Raw genomic sequence first — 19225 nt, 5'->3', positions numbered from 1 at the left:
TGGAGCGAGCAGATGCCGCTCTGCTACACTAGCACTTGACAGGGATGAATGGAGATGTTACTGGCACCCACTCTAGCAAATCGATGTGTAATGAGATGTCAGGTGATCAAGTGATCAAAATTTTATCTCCTCCTGGAAAATTCTAAGCACCTCAGGAGATGAAAAGAAAATGTTTTTGCATGAGAAAAAAAATAAGCTGGGGTTTTGTTTTAATTTTATAAATTCAAATAATTATGGGTACTAGTTTCTGTTATTTCACACTTACAACCTTGAATGAATCCTATTGTCCTGGCCATCTGCAAATTTAAATAAAGGAGAACCTCTGGAGATAGATCACAAATGTCAGTTGTACTTAGAGTTTTTTTTGTTGTGGGTTTTAGTCACCATGATTTATAGTACTATTAATGATAGGGTTTTCTACAATGTTCTAACACCACAATCTCTGTGAGAGTCAGCTTTCTTCCACTATTTTCTCAGGGTTCCCCCTCAGTTCTCCTCTCTCCCCACACTCGCAATTTCCAGCTAATGTACCAAGATTGAGATAAATTGCTTTAGAAGCTTCTAGGATTAGTAATTAGGAGAATAGAAATGTGAATTCTAAATAGAAAGCTACTCTGAAATGTCCTCTTATATGTTCTTTGCCTTTTAGACAGTAATATAGCTAAATTATAAATAATGAACTTATAAGACAATACAATGCAATAAATAAGGCAATAAATGACATTTATCTTCACTGTATCACTGTCATCTCATTGTTCATCAATTTCCTCGAGAAGGCACCAACGCATCTCCATTTGTCCTAGCCCTGAGATTTTAGCAAGTGCCACATTGGAGGCTCTTTCAGGGTCAGCAGAATGAGGCCCATCATTGTTACTGGGTTTTGGCATATCGAATATGCCATGGGGAGCTTGCCGGACTCTGCTGTGCAGGCAGGATACTCAGTAGCCTGCTGGGTTCTCTGAGAGCAAGAACTAGACAATAAGATGTCTAAGACAGTAAGAGGTATGGGAGCTTGGTTTTATAGTCTCTGGGTCTTGGCAATTGATGGGATTACACAGTGCCGAGGACAGTTGGTGGGTCTAATGCCTAGCTGCTGGAAGGTGGGAGATCTGGGTGGAGGAGGCCCAGTTCCAATCAGAGCAGGCTTGGATATCTTAGCCCCAGGACATTTGTCTCATGGCGAAATAAAGTTATCTCTAATACAGTGTGTTGATGATTTAGGAAAGCATGGAATTTGTTTATTTGTTTGAGGTCTCAAATACAAGTTCAATTGAAACTACATTGCAGTTTTAACAAATCCTTAAGTAATTGTGCAAATTAGAATTTAGTAATATGAAGATAACATCTATGAGTAAATACTTTGGAAGGTAGGAAACCATAATTGTGTTGTATCCAGGCACTACTTGCCTCTTTTGTTCTTTAAAAAAAATGTAAAGCATATATTATATTTTTAGAATGGCCATTTTATCTAAAATAATTGACAGATTCAGTTTAATTTCTTTGAAAATGCCGAAGACATTTTTCAAACAAAAAGAAGAAAAATTCCAGAACATGTATGGAGTAGAAACAGCAAAAAACCCTGAATAACTAAAGTAGTTTTTAGAGAGAAGAAGATAAAATGGAGGCATCATACTCTTTGACTTCAACTTATATTACAAAGGAATATTAATTAAAACAGTATGGTACTGGAACAAAAGCATACACACAAATCAATGGAATTAATCAGAAATGCCAGAATAAATCCACACATACATGTATAAAATCCACACATATCTGAAATACTGCAGAGCTGGTAAAGCATATAGTGGAAAAAGGAAAGCCTCTACAGCAAATAAAGTAAACTGGGCATGGAAAGAAAAAGGATGGAAGAAGGAAGGGGTATTGAAGGAGAGAAGGAAAGAGGAAAGACACTATTTGACACCATATACAAAAATTAACTTACAATGGATTTAGAACTTGTATATGTAACATAAAACTAAAAAACACATGGAGGAAAACATAGCAGATGAAATCCAGGATCTCAGCATCAGAAATGTATTTGTAATCTCAGCTGCATTGGCCAGGGAAATAAAGACAATGAAACATCATCACATTTAAAAGCTTTACCCATCAATAGAAACTACCAAAAAGGTTACCTTAGCAATTGGAAAAGTTTTTGGACAATATGCTTCGGACAAGAGGTTGATATTTAAAATGAAGAACTCACACAACAAAAAAACAAGCACCCCAATCACAATATGGGCAAAAGAACTGAATAGACATTTCTTCAAAGAAGACATATTGTGGTCATAAATGCATAAATAACTGCTTAGTATCACTTACTGTAGAGAAATGCAAATCAAAATCATGAGATATCATCTCACACTGGTGATAATAGCCTATATCAAAAAGCTTAGAAACATTGGTGAGGATGTGAACAAAAGAACCCAGGTACCTTATTAGTGGAAGTGTAAATTGACGCCTTGGTTATTTGGAGTCTTTCATGGTTTAATGCCAGTTTTGGGTTTGCTTTTTCAACTGCCATGCATTGCTGAGCAGAAATTCTGAGAAATACATCATTAGACAGTTTCATCTGTTAAAATATACCACTAGCAATGGATTTTGTATGCTTCCAGGACTTGTGAAGAAGAAAACATGAGTTTAAATGAAACATAAGGGAAATGATGTTATCAGGAGATACAGTAAACTCAAGATGTATGAGCCTGCTGCTGATATAAAACATTGGACATTACAACTGCTACCTAATCATTAGGCAGGAGGAATTTGGGACCACATTTGAATATGAGGCCCATTGACTGAAATATCATTATGCAGTCCAACATTTCTATTTATCGCTAAAAAATGACATTGCGTTTTGGTGAGATTTCATGACTTCAAAGATACATTGGGTAGGATAAAAATTTTAACAATATTAAATTTTCAAACCCATGAACACAAAGTATCTTTTCATTCCTTTGTGTACTTTCTAGTTTGTTCAATAGTGTATTATTTCTTTAAGTGTACAGATAGTTCACCTTAGTAAATATATTTACAGTAGAAACAGCATTATAGCTGTTTCTGTTATAATAAACGTAATCTTGTCCCTTTTCTATTGATATAACATTAGTTTACAGATTATATATGATTTAGATCTCCAGTTTTTCAGCTCTCCTAAATACAGTACCACCCCATACCCACCAGCAAAGTATTTATATCCATCCAGCACAGGCCTTTGGATCCTATCTTCCTCTAAATTGGGATGTTTTCCTGAAGTTTTTCTACTTATATCTCTTTATATGTGTGTATGAATGTAATTGATGTTCACGTATTGATTTTTTATTGAAGAACTATAGCTACAAAGATATTGATAGTTGAGTTTTAGGCATATAATATTTCAAAACCAATCCCACCACCAGTGTTTAATTTCCCTCCCTCAGTGTTCCCATGTTCCCTCACCAGCCCAACCCCCACCCCACCCCCACCTGTCAACTTGACAGGCACATTACAAAGTCATAGTAGTTGCAGCTTAGAGCACAAGTTTTCAGTGTTGTTGGATCTGTTTTGGACAAATGGCTATGCCACTCACCCTTATCACCAAAACTGAAGTTCTGATGCCTACTCACTCACTACTTCCTGTTCTCTTCTCACCTGTATTTCTTTCCTTCTCTTTCCTTCTCCTCTAAGCATCCTCCTTTACCACAGTACATTTTCTCATCCATTATTCTACATTCCACAGATAAGTGAGATCATCATGTGTCTTTCTTCTGGCTTACTTTGCTTAACATGGTATCTCTCAGTTCCAACCAGGTTGCAGTAAATCACATTATTTCATTGTTCCTTGCAACTGCATAGTATTCCATTGTCTCTATACCACATCTTCATGATCCATTCGTCTGTCATTGGACACCACATGCAGATTTTGTCTCTTGGTCTTTATGAAATTTGATGATTAGATTTGACTGGCCTTCCCTGTCTTAGTTTTAGATTTTGAGGAAGATCATTCAGCCACTCACTATGAGTATGATGTTAGCTGGGGGTTTGTTGGATATGGTATTTATTATGTTGAGGTATATTCCCTCTATATCCAGGTTAATGGTTTTTATCATGTTCATGCAATTTATTATATTGATTACACATATAGAATCATCTTTTCATAACTGGAAACTTGTTTGCAATGTATGATCCTCTTAAAATATCATTGAATTCAGTTAATGTTTTGTTAAGCATTTTTGCACCTATTTTTATCAGGGAATTTAGTCCATAATTTTCATATATTGCCATTGTTTAACTTTGTAGTCAGGTTAATATTGGCTTCATTAAACAAGTTTCTAAGTGTTTCCTTTCCATCAGTTGTTTTGTTATTTTTTAAGTTTGAGAACTCTCAAAAGTTCTAGTTGTTAGTTTTTTCAGTTAAAATATTTTAATTGCTCAAATTAGTTAGCTCAAATAATTAGTTCTAGTTATAAAATCTTCATGTGTTTGATAGTGTTCACCAGTGAAGCACTTAGTCCTTAATTTTTCTTTGTTGAAAGTTCCTGATTACTGATTTAATCTTCAACAAATCAACTGTTAAGAATTTTTAGGACCCGGAGCAATTGGACAGTAGGTAGAGCATTTGTCTTGCATGCAGCCCATCTGGATTTGATCCCTGGGCATTCCATATGGTCCCCCAAGTACCACCAGGAGTAATTCCTAAGTGCAGAGCCAGGAGTAACCCCTTAGAATTGCTGGGTGTGATCCAAAAAGCAAAAAATAAATAAAAATAAAGATTCTTTTAAAAAAAGAATTTTTATTTTATGATTTGGTCATTAAAGGCTGTATATTTTTAGGGCTCTATCATATTGGTAGAAGTTGTTCAACTTAATTGGCATAAAAGTATTCATAATAGTCTCTTATGATCATTTGTATTTCTGTCATATAAATTGTGATGTCTCTTTGTGTACTTACGTAATTATTTTAGTCCTTCATCCAATATTGGGCAATTGTGTTGTTTCTATGTCTGTGATACTATTAATAATGCTACTGTGAACATGTGGGAAAGGTACCTTTTCAAACAAATGTTTTGTTTCTTTGGGGATATTCCAAGATATGGTATTGTTGGATTGTGAATTCTGTTTTTTCCTATTTTGAGAATCTTACATACTATCTTTGATCCTGTTATACAAATTCTTTTTTATTAGTTTTTGGGTCACACCCAGATGAGTACTGTGGGTTTTCTACTGGCTTATTACTTGAAAATCACTACTAGTGATTGTTGGGGGACCATGCAATGACAGGTCTCAAACCCAGTTCTAGACACAAGCCATGTGCTACAGCCCTTTGACCTATCTCTCTGGCCCCTGCTGTACAAATTGGCAATCCTGTCCAACAAGTGTATGAAGGGTTTTATTTTCTCTACAATAATATATTTTATCTTTTGTCTTTTAGTATTTATTTGCTTTGGGGATATCCCAGCTGTGCTCAGGGCTTACTCCTGACTCAGAGCTCTAGGCTCATTCCTGCTGAACTCAGGAAGCATATGGGGTGCCGGAGATTGAACGAGGCTGGCCATGTGCAATGCAAGCACCCTCTCCGCTGTACTATGTCTCTGGTCCCTACCTTTGTCATTTTTAGTAATGACCCTTCTAGCAGATAAGTGAACCTCTAATTTATATCTTACTAATGATTAACATTGTTGGAAGTCTTTCATATCCCTGTGGCCAGGGACGTAACTGTTCAGGAATTGGGTGGAGTTTTTTTTTTGTCTATTTTTAATGAAATGTTTAGGATTTTTGCTATTAAGACGTGTAATTTCATTTATACATTTAGATATCATCCCCTTGTCAGATATATGGTTTCATTTTTTTCTCATTTTATAACTTGTGTTTTCACTTTGGTGATTATTTCTTTCTTTGTGCACAAAGCTGATTGGTATGTTTGTTTTCTCTTTGGTTGTTTGTGCTTTAGGTGTCACGTCAAAAAAAAATTTGAAACCTATGTCAAGCAGCTTTATTTCCTGTATTCCTATATAGGAATGTTATGGCTTCAGGTGTTATATTTGTCATTAAACTATCGTCTCTTCTCTCTCTCTCTCTCTCTCTCTCTCTCTCTCTCTCTCTCTCTCTCTCTCTCTCTCTCTCCCCCCCCCCCTTCTTTCCTTATTGTGTAAGTTAAGGATCTAATTTTATTCCTTTTCATGTGAACATAAAATTTTGTGAAGGTCAGATAAAGGCATAAAGACAAGATAAAAATTACACACCTCATCTCTATTGCAAACCATAATGCCCAAAAGTAGAGAGAGTATGGGGGAAATTGTCTGTCATAGAGGCAGGGAGGGTTGGGATGGTGGTGGTCGCAGATACTGGGGACATTGGTGTTAGAAAATGTGCCCTGGTGGAGTGAGGGTGTTTGATCATTGTATGACTGAAACTCAAACATGAAAGCTTTATAACTGCATCTCATGGTGATGCTATAATTTTTTTTTAATTACAGGCCTCTTTAAAAAAAATCAGTCCTCTATCTGTTATTAAAATAGCTGTTAGCAATCCTCAAAAACACTAGCAAACTGAGCTTAGCAGCATGTTAAGAGACATATACTATTATATTTGTCTGTGGAACTTGGGAGTATTAAAAATAATTAAATCAATATAATATACTACATGAATATACTAAATGAAATAGATAACCATGATTATTTCCTAAAATATATTGACAAAATCAGGCAACTTTTCATGAAAAAATAAAACCTAAGAAAACTAGGAACAGAAAAAAATTTTCTCCATCTAACAAATATTAACATTTATGAATAATTATAGCTAACATCAAACTCAATGCAAAAAAACCTGAAAGCTTTCCCTGTAAGATAAAGAACAAAACAAGGATGTTCTCTTTTACCATCACTGTTAAACATTATACTATTAAATTTACTAGAACAAGAAATTTTCATCATCCCAATTGAAAAGGAAGGAATATCTCTACAAATAAATATATATCTGTTACCTCCATCTCTACCAATTAAATGTATATGTAGAAAATCACAAAACGTCTAAAAAACTACTATAGCTGTTAAATTCAGCAGAGTTACAGGTCTAAGAGCAACTCCATAAAATAAATTGTGTTCACAAACAGCAAACAATTGGAAAAGAATACTAAGAAATTTTTTAATTAAAATATCTTAGTTTAACAATACTAGTGGGAGACTTCAACACTGCTTTATCACCTCTTGATAGATCAACCAGACTCACGCTTAGCAAGGACATACTTCATCTGAGGGAACCAATGGAAGAAAGGGACTTAGTAGATATATACAGGACACTTCATCCTCAAAAAGCTGAATACCCATTCTTCTCAAGCGTGCATGGAACATTCTCCAAAATAGACCACATACTGAGCCATGAAACATACCTCCATAGAATTAAGAAGATAGAGATTGTATCAACAGTCTTCTCAAATCATAATATGCTGAAATTAGAAGATTCCTAGAAACGAATGAAAATGAGGACACGAGTTACCAAAGCTTATGGGACACAGCAAAAGCTCTGTTAAAAGGAAAGTTTATACCTCTATAAGCAGTTCCTCAGGAAGGAAGAGCGAGCCCACATAAGTAACCTAATCTCACAGCTTAAGAGCTTGGAGAAGGACCAACAAAAGGAGCCCAACCCAAACAGGAGGAATCACTTAATCACTTAACTTCCCCTTAGTCGTCGATTTGCTCGAACGGGCGCCAGTAACGTCTCCATTTGTCCCTGTCGCGTGCTAGTGTAACCCAATGGCATCTTTTCGCTCTGGGAACATGAAGAGCTTCAAACTGATCGTTCATGATCTTGACGAAGAAGTCTGACCATCTGGTAGGTGGGCAGCCACGCGGTCTTTTGACATCCCGTGGAATCCAGTCAGTAACAGCTCTAGTCCAGCGGTCATCTTTAAATCTCATTACGTGACCAGCCCATCTGATTTTTGACACCTTGGCAAATGAGACAGCGTCCGTGATTCTTGATCGTCGACGGATGTCGGAACTCCGGATTCTTTCTCTCATTTGAGTGAAAAGTGATATTCCAAGCATAGCTCTTTCTATTCTTCTTTGGGAGACCTGAATAGCGTTCTCAAACAGGACCTGCCCACCTCAGTGAAGGAGTGAGGAGCACACTGGGGGTCCTGCTACCATGCCATGTGGGGGATGGAGGTGGGATGTCTTCCCCACGTTGCCCCTTCATCCTCACCTCTGGGTGTCGGGGCACTGCAGGACTCTGGAGACGTCAGTGTAAACTGTGACTCTACCTCAACCCTCTTGTTTTGGCCTCTCCGGCTTTTCTGATGGACTGTTCTGGGGGCAGAGGAAAGTTGCTTGGAGGGTGCATTTGAGACAAAACAGGAGGAAGGAAATAATAAAATTCAGAGCAGAGATTAATGAGATGGAAACCCAAAAAACAATTTGAAAGATCAATGAAACCAAGAGCTGGTTCTTCAAGAAAATAAACAAGATCGATAAGCCTCTAGCAAAACTCACAAAGAAAGAGAGAGAGAAAACCCGAATAAACTGAAACAGAAATGAAAAGGGGGTCATCACAACAGAAACTACAGAAATTCAAAGGATCCTCAGGGAGTACTTTGAGAAGCTTTATGCCACAGAACATGAAAACCTTGAGGAAATGGATAAATTCCTAGATTCCTACAGACTCCCAAGGCTGAACCAAGAAGACCTGGAATACCTGAACAGACCTATCACCATCAAGGAAATTGAAATGGTAATAAAAATTCTCCCCAAGCACAAAAGTCCCAGCCCATGTGGATTCACTAGAGAATTCTTCTAAATCTTTAAAGAGGACTACTGACAATCCTCTTTAAGCTTTTCCATGAAAATGAAATATTAAAAACACTTCCAAACAGTTTCAACGAAGCAAATATCACCCTGATACCAAAAGCAGACAGAGATACCACAAAGAATGAATTACAGGCCGATATCCCTGATGAAAACAGACGCAAAGATCCTCAGCAAATAGATGCAGAGAAAGCATTTGACAAGATCCAGCACCCCTTTATGATGAAAACCCTTGTCAAAATGGGGATAGAGGGGACTTTCCTCAATATAGTTAAAGCCATCTACCACAAGCTTACAGCAAGCATCATCCTCAATGGGGAAAACTGAGAGCCTTCCCTCTAAGATCAGGGACGAGACAAGGATGCTCTCCACTCTCTCCACTGCTGTTCAATATAGTACTAGAAGTACTTACAACAGAAACTACAGAAATTCAAAGCTTAATTGCAATAGCGATTAGGCAAGAAAAAGATATTAAGGGCATCCAGGTAGGGAAGGAAGAAATCAAGCTCTCTCTATTCGCAGATGATATGATACTATACTTAGAGAACCCTAAAACCTCTACCAAGAAACTCCTAGAAACAATAGGCTTGTATGGTAATGTGGCAGGCTATAATATCAATACCAAAAATCCATGGCTTTCCTATACGCAAATAGTGAAAGAGAAGAAAGTGACATGAAGAAAACAATCCCATTCACAATTGTGCCCCAAAAATATCAAGTACCTGGGAATCCGCTTAACTAAGGAAGTAAAGGACTTGTACAAAGAAAACTACAAAACACTACATCAGGAAATAAAAGAGGACATGAGGAAATGGAAAAATATCCCCTGCTCATGGATGGGAAGAATCAATATTGTCAAAATTGCAGTGCTTCCCAAAGCACTGTACAAATTCAATGCAATCCCTATAAGGGTACCCATGACATTCTTCAAAGAAATGGAGCAAACACTCCTGAAATTTATATAGAACAATAAGCCCCCACGAATAGCTAAAGCAATTCTTGAGAAAAAGAAAATGGGAGGAATCAACCTCCCTAACTTCAAACTCTACTACAAAGCAGTAATAATTAAAACAGCATGGTACTGGAACAAAGGCAGAGCTGCAAACCATAGAACAGGGTTGAATATACTGACATCTCCCCTCAATCATATGATCATCTAATCTTTGATAAAGGAGCAAGAAATGTGAAGTGGGGTAAGGAAAGCCTCTTTAACAAATTGTGCTGGCAAAACTGGACAGCAACATGCAAAAAAATGGGCTCAGATCTTTGCCTAACACCATGTACAAAAGTAAGATCAAAAGACCTCAACATCAGACCCGAATCCATAAGGTACATCGAAGACAAAGTTGGCAAAACTCTCTGTGACATTGAAGCTAATGGTATCTTCAAAGATGTCACACCACTGGCCAAGCAAGTGAAAACAGAGATAGATAAATGGGACTATCTTAAACTAAGAACTTTCTGCACCTCAAAAGAAAACAATGAACAAAATACAAAGACAGTCTACAGAATGGGAAAGGATATTCACCGAATACACATCCGACAAGGGGTTGATATCAAGGATGTATAAAGTACTGGTTGAACTCCACAAGAAGAAAACATCCAACCCCATAAAAAAATGGGGCAACAAAATGAACAGAAACTTCCTCAAAGAAGAAATCCGAATGACTAAAAGGCACATGAGAAAATGCTCTCCATCACTAATCATCAGGGAGATGCAGATCAAAACAATAATGAGACATCATCTCACACCACAGAGACTGGCCCACATCCAAAAGAACAAAAGCAACTGGTGCTGGCGCGGAGGTGGCGAGAAAGGGACCCTCCTTCACCGCTGGTGGGAATGCCATCTGGTTCAGCCCTTTTGGAAAACAGTATGGATGATTCTCCAAAAATTAGAAATTGAGCTCCCATTTGACCCAGCAATACCACTCCTGGGAATATATCCTAGAGAGGCAAAAAAGTATAGTCGAAGTGACATCTGCACTTCTTTATTCATTGCAGCACTGTTTACAATAGCCAGAATCTGGAAAAAACCTGAATGCCCAAGATGACTGGTTAAAGAAACTTTGTTACATCTACACAATGGAGTACTATGTAGCTGTTAGAAAAGATGAAGTCATGAAATTTACACACAAGTGGTACTACATGGAAATTATCATACTAAGTGAAATGAGTCAGAAAGAGAGGGATAGACATAGAAAGATTGCATTCATTTGGGGAACATAAAGTAACAAAATAGGAGACTAACACCCAAGAATAGCTGAGATTAGTACCAGGAGATTTACTCCCTGGCTTAGAGGCCAGCCACACATGCTCGGGGAAAAAGGCAGATCAGATAGAGAAGGGAGCACTAAATAAGAGTGTTGGGAGAATCCTCCCAGGATGGGAGTAGCATGCTGAAAGTAGACCAAGTATGATTGCCACTCAGTGCCTCTTTTGCAAACCATAACACCCAAAAGGAGAGAGAGAATAAAAGGGAATGCCCTGCCACAGAGGCAGGGTAGGATGGGGCGGATAGGGGGTGGGAGGGATACTGGGATCAGAGGTGGTGGAAAATGGGCACTGGTGGAGGGATGGGTATTTGATCGTTGTATAATTGAAATTTAAGCACAAAAATTTGTAAGTCTACAACTGTACCTCATGGTGTTACACTAATAAAAATTAAAAAAACTTTAGTTTAAAGAGAAAACTAATTTTTAATTTATTATTTTAAAAAACCTTAGAAAGGGCTTGGGCCACACCCAGTGTTGCTTAAAAGCTACTCCTTGCTCTTTGTTTAAGGGACCTTGTGGTACGAAAAGTCAAGCCTGGAACTCCTGTATGCAAAGCATGCTTTTCATGCTCTCAGCAACTTGTGCTCTTTCTCTAGCCCTGGGGACATTTTTAAGCAAGGATATAGTAGATTTATACACTTAAGGGTAAAAATCATTGCTGAAAAAAAAATTTAAGGACTACCTAAATTTTCATTTCATTTCATCATCCTGTTATTCGTCGATTGCCTCGAGCAGGCCCCAGTAACGTCTCTTTCATCCTAGCCCTGAGATTATATTCAAGGCTATTTAGGAGAATGAGACCCATCATTGTTACTGGTATTTGGCATATTTGGTACGCCACGGGGAGTTTGCCAGACTCTGCCCTGTGGGCAGGCTACATTCGATAGCCTGCAAGTTTGTCCAAAGTAGGAATAAGACAATAAGATGTCATAAAAAAAATTAAATTAATTGAAAGATATCTGATATTGATAGAAGTCAGTAATTTAAAAATATCTTCACTACCACCCAAGCTATCTGGTGCAACACAATCCCTATAAAAATTTTTTAAACGGTTACATACAGAGACCTTTTGATGAAATATAAAAAAGTTATTTTGTAAATCTGGGAGCCCTTGAATGAACAAGGAAATAATGAAAATAAGAAGGATGGGAAATTGGGGGATTGATGCTAACTGGTCTTCCAGTTTCTTTGTGGTAATGGAAAAAAAAGTTGAAATAGGGGTGATGATTGCATAAATTTTTTAAAGTAATCAGTACCACTTAATTACATACTAAGAATGGCTTATGTAGTAAATTTAACATTAGGTATTTTAATCATAGTTTTAAAATTCTTTAGAAGTTTATCGTACTTCTTACCAGAAACCAAACATTTTAAGTATATATGATTTATCCTGTTAACTTTATAAACTATTGAAAATTAAGTAATCAAAACAATTTTACTTGTTAAATTGTTAAATTTCCAGACTGGTGCAGTTGACTCTGGAATCCTCAGAATGTAAAAGATAAAGATGAAATTTAAAATCTATTTTGCATTAATCAAGTATATTAACAGAATAACACCATACCTATTTTTGCTAGTAAAAATACACTCCACCTCTGCTAAGACCTACTTATATCAATCAACTTTTGACACAATAAAATTCTTACGTAATATGATGAACACAGAGAAGTAAAACACAATACTTCAGCCTTTTGTCTGTCCCGTCACACATGAAGGATAGGGCATATCTTTTAAATCTAGATTTCAGAGTTCTCTGAATTAACCTCTAAATATATTTTTTCTTAAGGACTATAAAATGTATTCCAAACACATTCATAACATTTATTAACTGATGAAAATATACCTGAAAGACTTGATTTTGGGAATTCTCAAAAATACTAATTATTCTATTACTGCCTATACTTAATATGCACCCCTCATCCATCCATCTAACAAAAACATGTTGGATACCTGCTATAAGCCCTCTGCAAGTTACTTGTCACAAAAATAAATAAGAATTGTTGATAGTCTTTTTTGTCTCTGAAAGAATATTCAGAATAATAGAACCTATTCTTTGGTTTCTGTCAAGATAAATTTGAACTACATTCTTGGGGGGGGGAACATTAGTGTCATGTTTGCTAGAATATAAAAGTCAGAAATAAAATTTATTCTACAAAGTAGAACTTATGAAGAAGCAGAAGTACCAATTTGAAATTCTGGAAAGCTGGTTCGTTGTATTCTTTCTAAAGTAGATAGTGACTTAAAGATTTTCTTCACAGTATCTTTTCACTCTATGATTTCATATAATTACTCTCTTCAAGAAGTTTTTTGTTTTCTGCAGTTTTGGGCATCAGACCCACAGCCTCACTCTTGTGAGGTTTGCATTATGCTGAGACATATCCTGGGCCCTATTTAAGAACATTTTCTCTTTTAGTCCTGTTGGAAAACATCATTCTCAATTTACCTGTTATAACCCTTTCTTTAATAGTTTTTAAAGTTACTTGAGCATTTTATGTCACAATTTATAGGAACATTGAATGTGTTTTTTTCTCTGAGGCCCCTTACTGTTCTGCCCTACATCTTCCTAAACCTTAGGACCCAGGAATGCATAGCTTGTTGTGGAAGAAGTAAAAAAAGTACTTCGGTACTTGAAATAAAAAATGTTCAATCCAGAAACACACAGTATTTTTGTTGGATAGTCATTTTTGCTTGTCAAGTCTTATGGCAAAGCCTAAGTTCTAAGAAACATGGAAGTATAAATAAACCCTGTGCACAGAAGAATATTTGTGAAGTGCCTTAAAACATACTGCTTTGAAAGTTAATAAACTGAAATTTTTAATGCAGTTTTTTTGAGAACAGGGATAGAAGGGATTATGTTGTACAAAAGTTACCAAAATTGAAGACTAGTTCAAGTTAAGGCCATAGGAAGATCCTGAACTCACCTCCCATGAATACAGCTCTGAAACAGAACAGAAGAAAACCGGTCACTTCACAACAGAGATACAAAAACCACATTGGAATTAGGAGAGGCAAGAGATAGTATCACCAAAACCCACCTTTTACCATGGCAATACACAATCCAGAATGATAACATAAATATGGAAATTCTCACTGAGGAGATTGGGCTGAGGATCAACTGCTTTCACTTGCACAAGTGGTGACTTCTGCAAAACATTTAAAGATGATTGCACCATGGGCCTATGGGCCTTAACTAACCTTCTGTCCTTCTATTTTTTTTTTTTTTTTTTTTTTTTTTTTGCTTTTTGGGTCACATCCAGCAATGCACAGGGATTATTTCTGGCTCATACACTCAGGAATTACTCCTGGCAGTTCTCGGGGGACCATATAGGATGCTGGGAATCGAACCCAGGTCAGCCACGACCAAGGCAAATGCCCTACCAGCTGTGCTATCGCTCCAAGCCTCCCTTCTGTCCATTTAAATGATTCCTTTATATGTCTCTTATTTCTTTTTTCCATTTGTTTCCATTTGCCTTTTCATTTGGATGATTTTTGATGGTGAATTTGTTTCGCCACTTTGTCTATACGTCTCTTTTCTATGTGTTTTTTCCTATGTTGTTGCCATAAGGATTTTATCAATCTTTATGTTTGTAATATGGTTTTTTATGTGTTAACCTTTATTGACCATCTTTAGACTAAACAAAGTCTGTCCTATTCTTCCTCCCCTTTAATGTTCTGTTATCGTTATGCTTTTATTTGCTTATATTTCTGATTATTACTAATTATGTCAGCCCGCTTGATGTTTGATTTTCCTCCCCCCCTTTATTTTCTTTTCCTTTGTGAACACTTACTTTCTTAAATATTTTAACGGAGGTCTTAATGTGGATAAAATTCATTAGATTTTGTTTATCTGGGGAAGTCTTTATTTCTTCATCATACTTGATAACAGTTGTGTTGAATAGGACATTCTTGGTTGTAATTTTTGTCTTTTAGCATTATGTATATGTCATTCTACTCTTTTCTAGCTTGAAGGGTTTCTGCGAGAAATCTGATCAAGTTACTTATATTGCTTTTGATTTTTTTCCTTAGCACCCTGTAATATGTCTTTTGGCATTTTAGACATTTGACTGTTCTCTTAGCTTCCTGGACTTCTATAATTAGTTCTTTCCTTACAGACTTGTAAGTTTCCGAATACTGTTTCTTTGTTAAGGCAAACTGTTCCTTTCTCTCTCACCTGATCTTTCATGATCCTGGTATTTTCTCTCCTGGTGAAGTGTGGTATTTCTCAAAAGGTTTCTTACTTTCCCTTAATCTTATTTTTCTCTTCTCTTCCACTTGAGTTATTATTGAGCTATAATATTGTTTGCAAGCTACCGAGAGTATTCGATATGCCAGACACAGTAACAACAAAGTCTCCAATGGAGACGTTACTGGGGCCGCTCGAGCAAATCGACGATCAACGGGAGGGCCTTTACCTTACCTTACCTTACCTATAATATTGTTTCACTCCTTCCTTCTGTAATATTTAGCCTATATATTTTTTCTTTCCATTAACCTTTTTATTTAGTTTAAATTGGTGTTTATATGCAATATCTCTCGAGTTTTTATAATGACTTCAGTATCTGTTGATAAACTTCCCTTTGTTCCTGAACTTCCTTTCCTCTTTCATTTCTTCAGTTTATTCACTGTCCATTTTGTAATTTTCATAGTTTTATTACATTATTTAAAATTCATTCTCAGACTCACCGTTGCTATGACATTGAAATTGCATTTTTTGTCACTGAATTTACCTTTAAAGAAGACAGTTGCTTTTATTTTCCACTAGAAGGCACTGTATATCTTGATATGAGGATGTGTTTTCTAGAGCAAGAAATGTAAGCCGAATAGGGTTAATCCATTAAGAGTTTCCTTTTTTTGTTCTCCTGAGTAAGGAAGGCCAACCTGTGAAATTTCTCACTGTTCCTTTTCCTTTCGTAATCAGATTGTCTCTCTAAACTCAATATATTCTTTCTTTGGTTCAGCCCAGTTCACTACCGTAATCAGTAATGTCCTCTGTAAATGACTTGACTGGATTTCCAGTGAAGGAATGAAGAGCATCAGTTTTTCTACATTTGCTTTATAACCCTCTTCAGAAGCAGAATGAGAGGATGAGTTTTTGTAGCATAAGACCCTGATGATTTCAGATGCTTATTACTGATGGATTAATGGGTAGGAGATGTTCCGTGCCATGTTATGTCTGCTGTAAAATGGCTTGCACTTTATCTAGCTAAATTTCACTGCTTTATAGCTATGTGGTTTCTTCTCTCTTCTGAAGTCTCCTACTCTTTAAAAACTCATTTTTACAAAAGCTAATATTAAGTACTGATGATTATTATCCATCTTACTATAAAAACTTATTGCTGAGCTCGCTGTCCTAGAATGGGGTCATCTTGTAGTGTTCAGAGTTGGAAATTTTGTAGTCTAGAATATATTTTTTTTCTGCCTTTTTTTCGTTCTACCAGTAAAGGAAACTAGTATTGTTTTCATAAAGGATGAAGGTTTGAGGCCACACCCTGCAGTGCTCAGGGTTTAATCCTGGCTCTGCACTAGGGATTGATTACTCCTAGCAGGCTCAGGGGACTGTATAGGATGCCAAGGATAGAACTCTGTGCAAGGCAGATGCTCTACCCACTGTGCTATCTATCACTCTGACCTGACTTACTGAAGTCAATTTTAGAGTGAAGGGGGTATTGTCATTGATTTTACCTGAACAACCAATAAACTGGGGTAGCCCTGAAGAAACCTGCATGTATCACAATCTCCCGACTCTTAACACTTCACGTTTTGCCCTGTCTAGGCTCTTTTGTTTTCTGCAGTTATGCTTGTAGAATAGTGTCTTTATCATTATTTCTTAGAATCAAACGACTGAAACCTTTGAATCTGAAGAATTTAAGACCTGTACGTAATTATTTTGAGCAAAGAAGTCACATTTTTAAAAATCACTTTCATTAGAAAATTTCTAAAAACAGTGTTACCCATTCTCTAGCCTACATTTGTGAAAAGTTTTTTGAAAAGGTATATGATCACATTTATTAGTAAATTTCCAAAAACAATCTGACCCATTCTCTAGCCTACATTTCTGAAAAGGTTTCTGAAAAGGTATATGAACTACTTTGGGAATACTTGTGTTTGTTGGAATAACTTTTGAATGTGAGAAATTCTTCCTCTTTTTCTCATATACATACAGAAAGGCCTTAAAAATATTGTTTAGAAAACAGTGAATTGATAGTATTAAAAACCTGTTGGTATTAGAATTCCGTAATTATGCTCTCCTAAGTATAAAGCCCAAGAGTTATATGCAAGGTGGATCTACATTAGAATGTGGAGAGATAACATTTTGTATATTATGTTTATCTAAACAGAGGAAAATTTAAGCTTTACTAGTATTAGGACTGGCACTGGATTCTTAGAAATTATGATGTTGTGTAATATTAGCTGAAGATAAAGTCTTGACAGCACAGAAAGATTGACTTCATTAATTTGTTTTTCATGTGATACAATATATTGAAGTTTACATATGCTAACTTACATGGATTTTTTTAATTAACTAGTTTTAGCTAACGTGACAGTGCAAAAATGTAAGTCAAACAAAAAAAGAGTTAACATAGCATTCTAATACAAACATTTTATAAATTACAAATATAAATTATAATATGATAGAATTCCAGGGTTTTCATTTACTAAAACATCTGAAATAAGACTCTAAAATTTTTTCTAAAATATTTCAGCTCATCTTTTTAAATTTTATATCATGAATCTAGCACTGTATGCTAGCACTGTCCTCCTGTTGTTCATTGATTTGCTTGAGCGGGCACCAGTAACGTCTCAAAACAAATTGTGAGATTTGTTACTATTTTTGGCATATCGAATTCGTCACAGGTAGCTTGCCAGGCTTTGCCATGAAGGCGGGATACTCTCGGTAGCTTGCCAGGCTGTCCACGAGGGGCAGAGGAATTGAACCCGGGTCAGCCGCATGTAAGGCAAATTCCTTACCCACTGTGCTATCACTCCAGCCCATCATGAATCTATAAAGTAAATATATCTTACAAATAAATGCTGCTATAAAATTTTAATAAAAATGTTGAAGACACTAGTAATGAAAAATTTCAAGTTTATTGATTAGAAGAGATAATATTAGATGTCCATACTACACAAAGCAATATAAGGATTTGATGCAATTAATAACAGAACGCCAGTGAATGTAAACCACAGTGCTCAAAAGGACAGACAGACAGACAGACAGACAGAGAGCCATAAAAGCAGGCGGGGGAGGTAATCAGAGGGAAACTGGATAATAGTGCTGGGAAATGTACACTGGTGGAGGGATGGTTGTTGGAACACTGTATGACTGAAACCAAATTAAGAACAGCTTTGTAAAGATCTAGCTCACGGTGATTCAGTAATGAACTTTTTTAAAAAATGCCAGTGTAATCATACATAGAAAAAACAATCCGAAAACTTTTTTTTCTTTCTTTTTTTTTAATTTTTATTAGTGAAACACCATGAGGTACAGTTGTAGATTTACAAATTTTTGTGCTTGGGTTTCGGTTATACATGAAAGATCCCCAATAGCCAAAGCATTCTTTTATTTATTTTTGTTTTGGGGCCACACCCTGCAGTGCTCAGAGCTTACTCCTGACTCAGTGATCACTCCTGGCAGGGATCAGGAGATCGTATAAAGTGTTGGGGATTGAACTCAACAGCCACATACATGCATGCAAGGCGAGCACCTTACCAACTATATTATCTTTCCAGCCCCCAGTGAACACAATCTTAAGAGAGATTTTCCAGGAATTCTACCACTGTAGGTCCCAACCTGCATCTTATTTTTGAACCCTAGCATTGAACATTACAACCTAGTTGGCTTAGGATCATAGGGAGTGCCCCCTGAGCACTGCTTAAGAAATCCTCAGAATAGCTTCACATGGAATTTTGCTAAACTGTATGAACAAAATTTGTAAGATAAAGTTTTGATAATCAGAAGTTTTAACAAAGAGTTTTTACCACAGTTGTCAAAATAAAACAATGAAATTTAAATTTGAAAGCATTCTGATATGAAAATAATTATATTTGATGCAGGTTTATAAATCATGTGATTAGATTATAAATGATAAACCTTGGGCACAAAAATATCAAATAACTTTCACTTTAAGTAAGTCACAGAACATGGATAACCTTATGATTTCATACCTCATGC

The 19225-nt window shown here is 36.3% G+C and overlaps 1 protein-coding gene across 2 annotated transcripts in view; it reads left to right on the top strand.

Annotated features, from left to right (window-relative positions):
• RNF180 (ring finger protein 180) overlaps nt 1-19225 on the top strand; it is a 447820-nt gene that overhangs the window by 146780 nt on the left and 281815 nt on the right. The window lies entirely within an intron of this gene.

This window comes from Sorex fumeus, unplaced genomic scaffold (assembly GCF_029834395.1).
Source record: "Sorex fumeus unplaced genomic scaffold, SorFum_2.1 ptg000018l, whole genome shotgun sequence".
Lineage (NCBI taxonomy): Eukaryota > Metazoa > Chordata > Mammalia > Eulipotyphla > Soricidae > Sorex > Sorex fumeus.
The sequence above is the reverse complement of the archived record's forward strand: the minus strand, read 5'-3'. Positions and strand labels throughout refer to the sequence as shown.